Below are 13,324 nucleotides of genomic sequence, written 5' to 3' on the forward strand. Positions count from 1 at the left end.
AAAGTCACAGTGGTCATGATAGTACTAAGGGGAAGAGCAGCCCCAGTCTCAGAGCCTCGTCAGGGACACATGCGTTACTGTGCTGAACTCTGAATGACCGCAGTGCTCTCTCCGTGTGCATGGTCACCAAGGGAGTCCTCGACCCTTGCTCTGGCAGCAGAGGCTAGCTTGTTGGATCCCTTCATCTGTCTGGTATGTCCTTCGATCCTGTATCCTTCTCCTCCTCTCTCATCCGCAGAAGCCCGCTGGCGTGTCCCTGCCTTGATGTCCTGGTCTCGAGTGTCCCCAACATCGTGACAGGAGTGAATCTACTCTAAGACGCTGGAAAGAAAGGCTGAATTTAAGAGATTGCCGCGGGCTTGTGGCCGACTGTAGTGCGGGCAAGAGAGGAGGGTGAAGAGGAGGATAAAGGAATATAAATTACGGGGCTTGGGGACTCGGAATGGGTCAATCCAGGCTGGTATACAGCCATGGTCATGCTCAGCTGGGCAGACTTCGGGGCCAGGATGGCTTGATAGCTGGTGACAGTCTGAGGTGACTCCTGTCATGAACTGGGTTGACAGAGGGAGGCTCAGCTCTGCCTCTACAGAGGCCTGGGCTTCCTCCCAACATGGGTGCATCCAGGCTTCTTATACAGTGTCCAGGGTTCCAGTGCAAATGTTCTGGCCCGCAAAACACACAGCACTGTCTTTCCTCACCTGGACCTGCCATTCTTATGCAGTCCACATCCGACTTGCAAAGAGGTGAGTGGGCAGGGCCCTGAGAACCGCCTCGCCTTGGAGGACTGTGGAATAATTTTGTGAATGTGCTCAAAAAGCACCACTCTCACCCTACCACCACATCTACCTGCACTGTTGGGAGTCTGTCTGGTCTGGGGGCTCCCAGGTGCCCAACCCTCCCTGTCCCCATGGAAGTCTGCCAAGGACAGAGGAACACAGGTCAGGTGACTCACCCCTCCTTCCTCCTCTATCTACTGGATCTCAGCCCCTGACACCCCCGTGACCTCCCAGGCCTGCACACCCTCCTCTCCTAACTCAAGGAGCAGAGGAAACCCTCCCTCTCCTTTCCCCTTCAGCTCCACTAGACAAAGGGCTGCAAGGTGACTCATTGCAGCTTCTTCCTTTGGGGTGGGCGGAGGGACCCAGGTTCTGCTGGACTCCAGGTGGCTCCAGGTGTACACTTGGCTGGAATCCTCCACCTCTCTTCTGTGGTGGATGGAGGCCTCTGAGCCGGGGTCAGAGAAGAGGTGGGCCTGGATGTCCTGCCCAGCTCCTTCCTAAAACCACGTATGGCTGATCCCCTGTTTCCAGGGAGTCCACACACATGGAGGCCTGTGTGGGTTCTCATGCATCTCCACTTAAAATGTAAGGAAACTGCGGGCATGGTGGTGCATGCCTGTAATCCCAGAACTTGGGAGTCTGATGTAGAAGTTTGCCAGGAGTTCCAGGCCAGCCTGGGCTACATGATGAGTTCAAGAACAGCCTGAACTACATGGTGAAACCCTGACTCAAAAAACAAAACAAAACCCAAGGAGACATGTGAAACGGACGCTTACTTTGAAACACACCAGACATTATTCTTGACGATGGTCATGGCCACCCTCCTCTGCAGATCTCCATCTGAAACTGTTCTCTTTGATCAGCAATCCCCGTGCCCTCTCTCTCTCTCTCTTTCTGTCCTCCCTACAGTTACGACTTGACAATTGAAATGACAGCATTGAGACACAGGTAACACACTGGGCGCACCATTGGACCCCTGCTTCCTTGAGTTTTATTCAGGTCGGTTTCTTCGGGGAAGCAGCAGCACAGGGTCGGCAGGTGGGCTGCAGTCCTCTTCACTGCCATCCAGCCCAGCCTCCTTGCTGGCAGGGGATGAGATGGTGCAGGAGCTGCAGCGGATGCCCCAGGGCCAGGCTGGCAGGCTACGCTGGAAGGGGAGGAGAGGGGTGAGTTCAGGGGGCGGACTCATTGGCCCTCCTACTTGAGAGGAGAGGCCAGGGGGCAGGATCTGCGGGGATGGAGATGATTTTCAGGCTTCACCCCGAAAGTGAAGCCAAAAGCCCCGGGTATGCCTGGTGCCCCAACTTGAAGAATGTGACATATTAGCCATATTTCCTTAATCTAGGGATTTGGTTATCTCTAGAAGGTCCATCCAGGGCATGAGGTCCAGGATCGTGGTCTTCCTGTGCCTGGAGTAGCTCGGAGCCCTAGGACCCAGGAGGGTATTGACAGACAGCCGAGAAGGGCCGGCGGGGGGCACCTTTCCTGTAACAGGCCTCGAAAACACAGAGGCCACACTTCCAATGCAGAGGGACACACGAGCCTCCTGCACTCTCCAGTTCCCTGCCTCTCCCTGATAACTAATATCAGGGAGCCCAAGGCTTTGAGACAGGAAAAGAGAAGCAGGGAAATGCAAAGCCTGTAGGCTGAGCTTACTGGCGTCAAGGTCTCCGCAATTTCCATGCCATTTTTTAACCTCCTGCTGCTGCCTTGCCTTCCAGAGTCAGGGCTACTTTTTTTTTTTTCCATAGGAAATGTGCAATAATTTATCATTTCTGTACATCATGGTTTATGTCTAGATGTCCCCTCAAAGCCTCATGCTGTCATAGGTGAGGCTTTTGGGAGGTGACCAGATCATGGTCAGTGGATTAGTCAGTCCAGTGATGGGTTTATAGCTAAACGTGGTTTGGGAGGTGAAGCTGGAGCCAAGGGGGTGGGTCACTGGGGTGTGACCTAGAAGGGTCCATCTCTCCTGATCTCTCTCTGCTTCCTGCCACCATGCCACAAGCTGCTTCTCCTCAGACCCACCCCTCTGCCATGCCACCCTGCCTTTGAGCCAGCCCTACGGACTGAAACCTCTAAAAATCTGAGCACCAAAATAAACCTTTCCTCTTCAGAGTTGTGAGTGTTGGGTATTATGCCTCAGCAATGAGAAAGTAAATAAGATAGAAACACACACACACACACACACACACACACACACATATACTATTATTTTTTTATTTTTATTTTTGGATGGGGATTGAAATCAGGACCTACCACGCTAGGTCAGTGCTCTATCACTGAGCTACATCTAAAGTAATTCATTCAGTCAGTCATTGTGTGTGTGTGTGTGTGTGTGAGAGAGAGAGAGAGAGAGACAGAGACAGAGACAGAGACAGAGACAGAGAGAGAGGCAGGGTCTTGCTACGCAGTTCAGGCCAGCCTTGAACTCACTATGTCGTCCAGGCTGGCCTGGAACTGGCCTCCTGCCTCAGTCTCCAGAGTAGTCGAGATTACAGTCATGTGCCGCCATGGCCAGACATGTACGTGCTTTCTTTTTTCTTCATCCAAATGTTTCTGGCCTATATAACAAAACACTCACACATGTACTATGATAATTAAATTGATTTTGTTAGATATCCAGTCATTGGCTTAGCCCTTTCAGGCTGCTATAACAAAAATACCACAAGCCATGTAGTTTATAAACCAGAAATTTATCTCCCTCAAAGTTTGGAGGGCAAAAAGTCCAACATCAAGGTGCAGAGCCCCTGGTGTCTGGCAAGACCCGATGCCTGTAGATGAGGCTTTCTCTCTGTGACTCCAGGGGAGGAAGTAGAGAGGCAAGTCTGAGACCTCTTTTACAGGAGCATGCATCCCACTCGTGAGGCTCCACCTTCATGACCTGCCCACCGCCCAAAGACCCCACTCTAAACACTCTCCCACTGGGGATCGGGTTTTGTTTCAAACTTGTTAAATAGAGTTGCCACCTCATCATCCATGCTTAAATTTGACATAAGTGGCCTGAAACCCAGTCTTACCCTGTTACCTTTGGCCTAGTTAAAACTTCCCCTTCCTGTGTGGTTATGTGTGATATAGCCCATTTTTTCCTCATTCGGCCAGTTCAAAACAATACATCCCACAGTTGCTAACCATGATAAAACTCACCGATTAACACCAGAACCATATCAACAAGTGCCACCTGTTTCAGTTGGTTGGTTGGTTTGGTTTGTTTGTTTTGTTTTTGGTGCTGGGAATTGAACGTGGGACCTTGTGCTTGAGAGGCAGGTGGCAGCAACACTGAGCTAAACCCTCAGGGTTTTTTGTTTGTTTGTTTTTGGTACCGGGGATTGAACTTGGGTCCTTGCGCTTTCGAGGCAGGCCGCAGCACCACTGAGCTAAATCCCCAGCTCCCCGGTTTGTTTGTTTTTTAAGAGACAAGGTCTCACTGTGTCATCTGGACTGGCACCAGACTCCTGAGCTCAGGTGATCCTCTTACATCCTCTCTAGTAGCGGAGGCTGCAGTTGTGCGCCACAACACCCAGCTTCCTGAGTTTTCTTTAAATCAGCCTAACCCTCATCCCCAAGGACTTCCTCAGAGCTAATGCCCAGAGACCTAATAGTTCTTTAGGTCCATTGTCCCCCACCCCAACATACTGGTTAAGTTGGAGCGTCCCGGATGTCCCTATCCCATGGGCCCTGTGAGGCATGCTGTGTGCTTCTCTCTGGAATCTGTCAGTAATAAAACAGCTTTCATTTCACTACTTTTGTTGTGCTATGCTGCCTCTTTTTTATCTTACCTTTCCCACACACCTGAACCTAACTCTCCTCCCAGTCAGTGACTGTTTTGATAGGAATATACTGAACCCAGGTCAAACAAGAACCGCAAGGGTGTCCTACCAGCATAAACAAGTTTCCTGTGAGAACAACACCTGATCACAAGTCATACACACTTGGGGACTAGGCTGTTTGCCGGGATAAAGTAACCTTTGAAAAGCATACTGTAAACATCCGCCTACCCTCCATTAGGGGTGTGGCCAGAAACAACAGCCACCTGGAGCCCTCCGGTCCAAATTAGAAGAAAATCACAGCAGGTCTCAATTTAAGAATTTGGAAAGGACACGAACAATCAGCACACGGCAGTCACATAAAAACTACAGGTCTATGCGTATTTTATTGTTACGAAGGTATATTTGCCAAGGTATGAAGGTAGAAAATATTTACTAGTTTGCTGTTTCAATTTACAGTTTTTAAATAGGAAGACGTGTGGTTTATGGGCCCCCATTGGTGCATTTGTTCCAGGCCCTGCAGATGTGAAGGAAACGCCTGCTCGCTTCTTCTGAAACAAACTCAAGCTGACTTGAACTCACCTCTCACCATCCAAATTCAGGGATAAGAGAGGATCAGAGAGTGAAGGGTGTTCGAGGTACTTCCGGAATTCAAGCCCTTCTCCTGCAGTCTGGGATGGTCTCAAATTCTCAATCCTCCTGCCTCAACTTCCCAAGTACTGAGATCACAGACATGTGCCGTTACATCCGGCTCTAGCTCCCTTATTCTGTACCCTGGAGAGCGCTCCTGTTTCTCTGACAGAACCCTGATCCTTGCCCCTGGATTTCGGCCAAGGACCGCCCCCCACCCTCCACCCACGCTCTAGGCAGGGGGTGATCTCGTTAAAACTTGTCAGATGTGCCACCCTCTGCTCAAATCCCTCCAGAGCGTCCCTTCTCATTCTAAGTAAATGCCAAAGTCCTCACTCAGACTGTGCCAAGCTTGGTTAGCCGGCTCCTATTGGAAGGCGCCAGGGGCCGGGGCTGCTGCATCTGCAGGCCCTCCTGGCACTGCAGCCACGCTGGGAGGCGAGCGCTAGTCTTCAGCATGAGATCCATTAAGCCTGCCGCAGCTTCAGCATTCCTGTCTGACCCACCCGGGCCTCTGAGGCTCTGGTTTCCCCAGCAACGGCCAGCAAAACGAGTTAACACAATCCCAAAGTCCAGGTTTTTGCCACCTTAGGAGTGCAAGCCCCAAGGAAGCATTATTGTATGACCTTTGATTTAGACCCTGTTGCCCAGGGAACGCAGGCTGACATTTAGTATCAAAAGAGGTCCTCAGCACTGGGGGTACAGGCAGGTGGTACAGCATTTACTTAGCATGTCTGGGTTTGACCCCAGCACTACAAAGCAACAACAAACAAAACAAAACAAAAACCAAAAATGATCTCCAGGGCATGATTTGGGGGGATGGATCTGGCACCTGCGTGAAAGCAATAGGGACCTCACGGCTGGTGGTAAGTTCAGGGACAATAACCCTGGCCCTTTGAGGGTGTCACAGTGATTAAATCTTGTACTTGTAAGCGGAAGAGGTGTTTGAAATCAAATCCAGGGTCAGTGTATAAAGAGCAGAGTGACAGAGCGTTCTAAATAAACAGCTTCTATAGGTGCTAGGTCCAAGTCACCACTACCTGGTAGGACCCTGAGGCCTGGGATGGTGACATGAAGGTGAACAAACCTGATAATCTTCATCTCATAAAAATCTTTATTCTCCTGGATGGCAGAAGCAGCTCCTCCCCTCTCACCAGGAGAAGAACAGTTTCTGCTTTCCTTGAGATTGTGCAAGGATCATGAGATCCTTGCAGGAGATGCAAGCAGGTACCTCCTAAAATGGTATTTGTTCCCCTTCAGACCTGTTTCCACCACACCGCAAACAACTGGGGTCAGTTCCTGGCAAATGCTGAGAGGGGTGATAGAAATCCCGACCTGGGAAAATGAGCTGCATATCAGAGCGCTACAAAGACCCGGCCGGTATGTGTGGGGATGATCTTGAGGGTATTAGCTGAAGGGCAGGGTGGGGGAGCAGTTAGGACAGAACATAAGGCTGGCTAGCTGGGTGTGATGGCACGCCCCTGTAGCCCCAACTCCTCGGAAGGCTGAGGCAGGGGACTGCTTGATCCCACGAGTGCAGAGCCCACCCGGGCAACACCCTGTTTCAAGAAAACCAACTAGCCAGGCCTGGTGGTACATACTGTAATCCCAGCATGTGGGAGGGCTCAATCGTCATGAATTTTAGGACACCCTGGGCTACATAGTGCATTCAAGGCCAGTCTGAACTACATAGCAAGATCCTGTCTCAGAAAAAAAAGAAAACTAAACAAACAAGCAAAACCAAACAATAAAAAGTAGGCTTGGGATGTAGCTAAGTGGTACAAGTGGTATAGTACTTGCTTATTACAGTATGCACAAGGCCCTGGGTTCAATTTCCAGCATCACAAATGAAAAAGAGAGAGAACTATTTCCCCCTGACCTTTTTGTTATTGTTTTGTCATTTGAGACAGGTCTTGCTATGTAGCTCATGCTGGCCTTGAAGTCACTATGTAACCCATGTTGGTCTGGAACTCGTGGTGATCCTCCTGCCTCAGCCTCCCGAAGCTGGGATTATAGGCACGTGCCACTGCCCAGCTCCCCGTTCCTTGAGTCTAGACAGGCTTTGTAACTTGTCCTAACAGACAGAATGTGGTAGAAGTGACAGTGGCCCGGGAGAAGACTGGAAGCTTCTATTTCCTCCTGCTTGGATGGTAGCCACCATGAAAGAAACCCAGCCACATGGAGATATCATGTTGGGAAAGACAGATGTACATGTGGTCCCCAGGGATGACGTCCATCAAGCCAAGTTGTCACTGATGGAACAAAGTCATCTTGGACATTGCCATTCCCTCAAACACCAACTGAGCCTTTCTCAGATTTCAGAATTGCGAGAAATGATAAATGGATGTGGTCCTAAATCTTTAACCTTAGGCAGTTTGTTATTCAGCAACAGATAACTGAAATGTGAACTAACTAGTTTACAAGGATGGTTTCTTAAACTCTGTGTTAGAAATTAAAACCCAGAGTGGGGTGAGGAGGCACACACCTATAGCGCCAGCACACTTGGAGGCTGAGGCAAGAGGATGCCAAATTTGAGTCCATCATGGGCAATTTAGCAAGACCCAGTCTCAAAATGAAAACTGAAAAAAAAAAGAGCTCAGTGCAAAGGCTCTGGGTTAAATCCCTGGTACACACACACACACACACACACACACACACACACACACAAAATCCTGAGCAAGATGAGGTCGAGATAATAGAAATACCCTAATAAGGTAAGAAGAAATAAGAATGTTCAGGGAGGTAGAAATGTGAGACCCAAGAACTTGGCCCTTGACTATGTTTTCTAGGAGAGCAGTGAAGATTCTCTTCATCAAAGCAATAAGGAGTTCACAAAAAGAAAAGAATCTTTGAGTAGTCAGTGATTTCTGACTAGGATAATCCCAGCACTCTCGGAGGCTGAGGCAGGAGAGTCACAAGTTTGAACCCTGTCTGGGCAATTTAGTGACTTGGTGATACCTTGTCTCAAAATTTAAAAAAAAAATTTGTTGCTGTTGTTTTGTTTTTTGAGACAGGGTCTTGCTGTGTATTCCAGGCTGGCTTTGAACTCCCTATGTAGTCCAGGCTGATATCAAACTCATGGTGATCCTCCTGACTCAACCTTCCAAGTGCTAGGACTATAGGCATGTGCCACCATGCCCAGTTACAAAATAAAAAAAATGTTTAAAAATCAAGAGCTGACAAGCAAAAGACAGTGGAAAATCAAGATCCCTCATCCAGGTTTTTGGTCTAAATTCCTAGACCCAGGCCCAGAATCCTGTAACAACAGAGGAGACCATGCCCCCTACAGGAATAACTGTGCAAAGACACCACAACTGAAATTGTAAATATTCCTCTGCTTTTTCCTCAAGGCTGATCTACTGCCTTGTGTTGGGGTAACTGTATTGGAAGAGGACCACACCCAGACTTTCCAAAGGCTAAGACATGGGGTCCACACTGGTGAAGAAACTAGGAGAGGAAGCATCATCATAGTTCCCTGGTGAGAGCAGGAGATAAAAGAGGCCAGATGATAGAATTTAGTCTAAGTCCAATGGGTCTCACAGAAGCTAAAAGAACTTCTAATTCTTTCCACAACCTTCTAAGTAAAGGCTATTATAACAGGAAGAACTGAGCAAAATCTCCTGAAACTGCTTGTATTAGTCAATGTTCTCCAAAGAAACAGAATCAGTAGGATGTGTGTGTGGGAACACACATGCCCATGGAGAGAAAGGGAGATTGACTGATGGATTGGATGGATGGTTGGTTGGTTTTAAGGAACTGGCTCACGCCATTGTGGGGGCTGGAAAGTCCAAAACTTGCGGCATAGGTTGGCAGGCTGGAGACACAGGGGAAAGTTGATGTTGCAATCTGACTTCAAAGGCTGTTTGCTGGCACAGTTCTCTCTTTCACGGAGGTGTTGGTCTTTTTCTCTAAGGCCTTCAACTGACGGCATGAGGCCCACCCACATGGAGAATAATCTGATTTTCTCAAGCTTACTGATTTAAATGTAAATCTTATCTAAAAATTACATTGGGGCCAGGGATATATCATGGTGGTAGAGCACTTGCCTAGTGCCCATATGCCCTAGGTTCCATCCCAGCCCCACAAATAAATGCTAAGTAAAAACTACCTTCCCGTGCTGGGCATGGTGGCACACACCTGTAATGCCAGCACTTGGGAGGCTGAGGCAGGAGGATCGCTGTAAGTTTGAGACCAGCCTGGGCTACATAGCGAGTTCCAGGTCACTCTCAACTACATAGTGAGACCCTGTCTCAAAAAAAACAAAACAAAACAACAACAACAAAAAACAAAAAACTACCTTCCCAGAGCTGGGTGTGGTGAAGGCAAGAGGATTATTTTGAGTTCAAGGCCAGCCTGGGCTACACAGTGAGACTCTGTCTTTAAAAAAAAAAAAAATCCCAGCACCATCTAGACTAACAAGGGTTTATATGTTTGTTTGTTTGTTTGCTTTTTTGCTTTGTGGCACTAGAGACAGAACCGTTGAGGTATATGACCAGGTCTTTTGATTTTATTTATTTTTTTGAGACAGGGTCTTGCTGTGTAATTCATGCTGGTCTTGAGCTCACTATGTAGCCCAGGCTGGCCTTGAACTTGTGCTATTATTTTTCATTTTGAGACAGAGTTTCATAAATTTCCCAGGTGGAACTCAAACTTGCAGTCCTCCCGCTTCAGCCTCCCAAGACACCGGAGTTACAGGTGTGTGTCACGACATCATGCTTAGACCAGTGTTTGACTGAATATTTGGGCACCATGGCCTGGCCAAGTTCACATGTGAAACTTACCATCACACCACCCTGCCCTGCTTACTCCTGCAGTACTGTCACTGTCTCCGTCAGTGCCCACTCCGCTCACCTGCCGGGCCTCTGGGAAAGTAGATGGGTCGCCATGGCTGGTAGGTGGGCAACAGTAAACATAACCAGGTGAGAGCCGGTCACCAGAGCTGCTCTGGGATACGGGTTCTGTCCCACAGAAGTTAGCGCACCTTCGAGTGCTGTGTGCTATGTACGGCGATTGGGTTGTTGAATGCCTTGTTCTCAGTACCCAGAAGAGATGACCAGAGGCAACTTCCTTTTACACCACACTGTTGCAAGGACAGCACCTCTACTCTCTCCCACAGGACTTTCCAGGCCTCTGTGAAAATACAGAAAAACAGGCGAGTCCACCTCACGGACACCCTCATGCCGCTGGGACAGGGCCGGGAGATGGGAAGCACTGTGTTTGGCAGCGGATGGAAGAGAAATGTCACGAAGATTCATGGTTCTGACTCCTTGGTAACAGTCTTAGGAATTCGCTGGTTTGGGGCAGACTGAGGACGAGCTGTCTTATCCCATGTCCTGTTCTTAGAAAGAGCGACGGTGTTTGGTGGTCTTCTTAGATATGGGAGGAATAAGGTATACATGTAGAAATATTTCTCCAGCCCTTTATTAGGCGGCCTGGAAGGCTGCCAAAGAGAGGCTTGGGCCCCAAAACAAGTCACTTGGGATTAGAGGATCCTGCAGATACAATATTGCCGCAGGTGCCTGAGGATAAAGATTCATGGGAAGTCTCTGACAGCCAAATAGAGTTCAGTGAGGGCTCCCAGGGATCTGGAGTTAGGCCATGCTGGTCATGGTCCATCTGGACAAAAAGGTCCAGATGTGTCTGTCACCAGTAGGAACGAAGCATCTGACCATTGGCTACCAGGTGGCTGTGTGCTTTAAGCTGGATATTATCAAGACAGGCAGAGCAGCAATCCAACAGATATTCATGGCTGGCCCAGAGGGGCCCAAAAAGCATGAGTAAATCAAATGAACAGGGACTCAGATTCCTACGGTACCTGCTTCTGTTTGTTTTGCTGTTTGTTTATTTTTGTTTTCTGACACAGAGTCTTACTCTGTAGTCCAGCCTGGCCTCAAACTCTTCATCTCCTGCCTCAGCTTCCCAAGTGCTGGGATTATAGACATGTGCCACCATGCCTGGACTGACACCTCTCTCTCTGTTTTTTTGTTTTTGTTTTTGTTTTTGTTTTTTGAGACAGGGTCTCACTATGTAGTTGAGACTGACCTGGAACTCACTATGTAGCCCAGGCTGGTCTCGAACTCACAGCGATCCTCCTGCCTCAGCCTCCCAAGTGCTGGCATTATGGGCATGCGCTACCCCGCCCGGCTCTGACACCTCTCTTTTTATACAAGGCTGATTCATGGCTGAACCCAATTCACAGATAAATCAGTATGGTGTTTTGGCACCAGCTGGAAGTCCCAGTTGGGGAATTGTGCGGCAGAAACGTGAAACGTGAGCAGTATCTCTGTCATCCTCTTTGGAGAAGCGGGGGAGGGGGGCACTGACATACACCAATTCCTAACGGGTGGCGATGCTTTGCTGGTTGGTCAAGGGCACGGAAATAACAGGACTGGAAGGGGAAGAGGCATATGGATGGGCCTACAGGAGTGGGCACAAGATGTGGATCTCTGTGTCTCACACTAATCTGACCCGAGATCATCATAAAGGAGGCTCTAGAGCCAGATGGTCGGGCTGACCCAGCCTGTGCACGTCAGTCAGCCTCTAAACTTTGCCTCCTACTGCTTTGTAATAAACCTATCAAAGGGCATCCATGGCGGTGACAATGGAGGCAACATACGGACCCAACAACCTAGACTCTCTCTCATTGAGGCTGATGCAGCAACTGCCAACAAATAGCCAGCCTGCCAGCAGCAGGCAGCAGCGTGGCTACAGTGCTCAGAGAGAACAGCCAGGCACCCGGGGGGAAGGTCAGTTATACCGATCAGACCCTTCCACTTCGGAAGAGCCAATGATTCACCCTCACTAGAAAAACAATTCTCCGATATAGGCTGTACTGCTTACCCACAGTGCCTCTGCAAGCACCGCCGCTGGAAGCTTTCAAGAATGTTCCATACACTCTACCTATCACTTAAGACCAGGGAACCCATTTTAATGTTTAAAAAAAAAAGTATTAGGATGGCCACACAAACATGGGCTTCCCTGTTCTTACGCCTGTCACCCAGAAGCGAAGCTGCCGGCCTGAGAGAACAATGGAAGGGAATGAATCATTTCCAAAGCTTTCTGGGGATTATGAGCACATGGTACATCACAGACCACTGTGGCAGCGGAAGGAGCTCCCCATGCACCCAGGCCCTGGCATGCAGCAAGTGCTCAATAAATGGGAAGTATTAGCATTGATCGGGTTGGATTGCGCCCCAAGGGAAGCTGGGGGTCGGCTTCACTCAGCCCAGTCTGGCCATGGCTCCCCCTGTGGCCCGACATGCTTGAATACTCTTTGCTGTTCCAAAAGTCCCCAGCTTGAATTTGAGCCGTCTGCCAGCAGGCAGTGCGCAGATGCTGCCGGGGAGCAGAGCTGGAAGACAGGAGAGCAGAAAACTCTGCAGAGTGCAGGAAATGGAAACTCTGACAAGGATTGGCTGCCTGGGGCCGGGTGGAGGGGATCCAAATGTGATTATAAAAAGCCAGCCTGAAGCCAAAGAGCCGCTTCCTCACTGCTGCGCATCTATCAGCAGGCTCCGGGGGGCGGGGGGCGGGGAGAGACCCCACGGCTTCTCTTCTCTCCTCCAAGGTAGCCCGGGAGCTGTGAGTGTGGGTGTCAAGCTGCCACCCTCTGCCAGACTGCCTGCCCGAGCCTTGCGCCTGACAGCTGGGCTGCCTTGGTCCCCGGAGTGCTCTGAGGGGACAGGCGGGTGGGGGCTTTTCGGAAGGTAGGACGCAAACCCTGAGACCTAGCTCACTGGGAGCCGCGCCTGCTCTCTCTGGCCTTAACGCTGTCACTTCCCCTTGGTTACCTCGACTGTGAAACGGTGATGAATCCACCTCACCTCCCCAAAGGTCTGGATGATTTCTGATTGTGGGATCTAATGTGACTGCGAGTTTCTCTTTAAGGGTAGGGGAAGCCATCTGGAGTGGTTGTTCAAAGTGTGAGCCTGGGCATCAGTCAACTGTGGGTTTAAATCCTAACTGCCACTTCCTGGCTATGCAGCCCTGGGAATATTACTTAGCCTTTCTGAATCTCAGTCTTCTTATTTATAACATATAGTTGATAACAATGGTGCCTGTTTCATGGAGTTGTTATGGACATAAGTGACCTTTTGCCATAAAATGCTGAGTAAATAATACACGGAAGGTTTTTTGGTTTTGGATACC

The 13,324-nt window shown here is 49.4% G+C and overlaps 1 long non-coding RNA gene across 1 annotated transcript; it reads right to left on the bottom strand.

Moving 5' to 3' along the window:
- Positions 1 to 1,644: 1,644 nt before the first annotated feature.
- LOC104868008 lies at positions 1,645 to 12,095 on the bottom strand. Its single transcript, XR_004518691.1, has 3 exons — positions 12,017 to 12,095; positions 10,028 to 10,306; positions 1,645 to 1,926 (listed from the first exon to the last, which is right to left on the bottom strand). It is a non-coding gene; the product is annotated as an uncharacterized LOC104868008 (long non-coding RNA).
- Positions 12,096 to 13,324: the final 1,229 nt, after the last annotated feature.

The sequence above is a fragment of the Fukomys damarensis genome, unplaced genomic scaffold, assembly GCF_012274545.1.
Source record: "Fukomys damarensis isolate Sample0158 unplaced genomic scaffold, DMR_v1.0_HiC HiC_scaffold_23, whole genome shotgun sequence".
Lineage (NCBI taxonomy): Eukaryota > Metazoa > Chordata > Mammalia > Rodentia > Bathyergidae > Fukomys > Fukomys damarensis.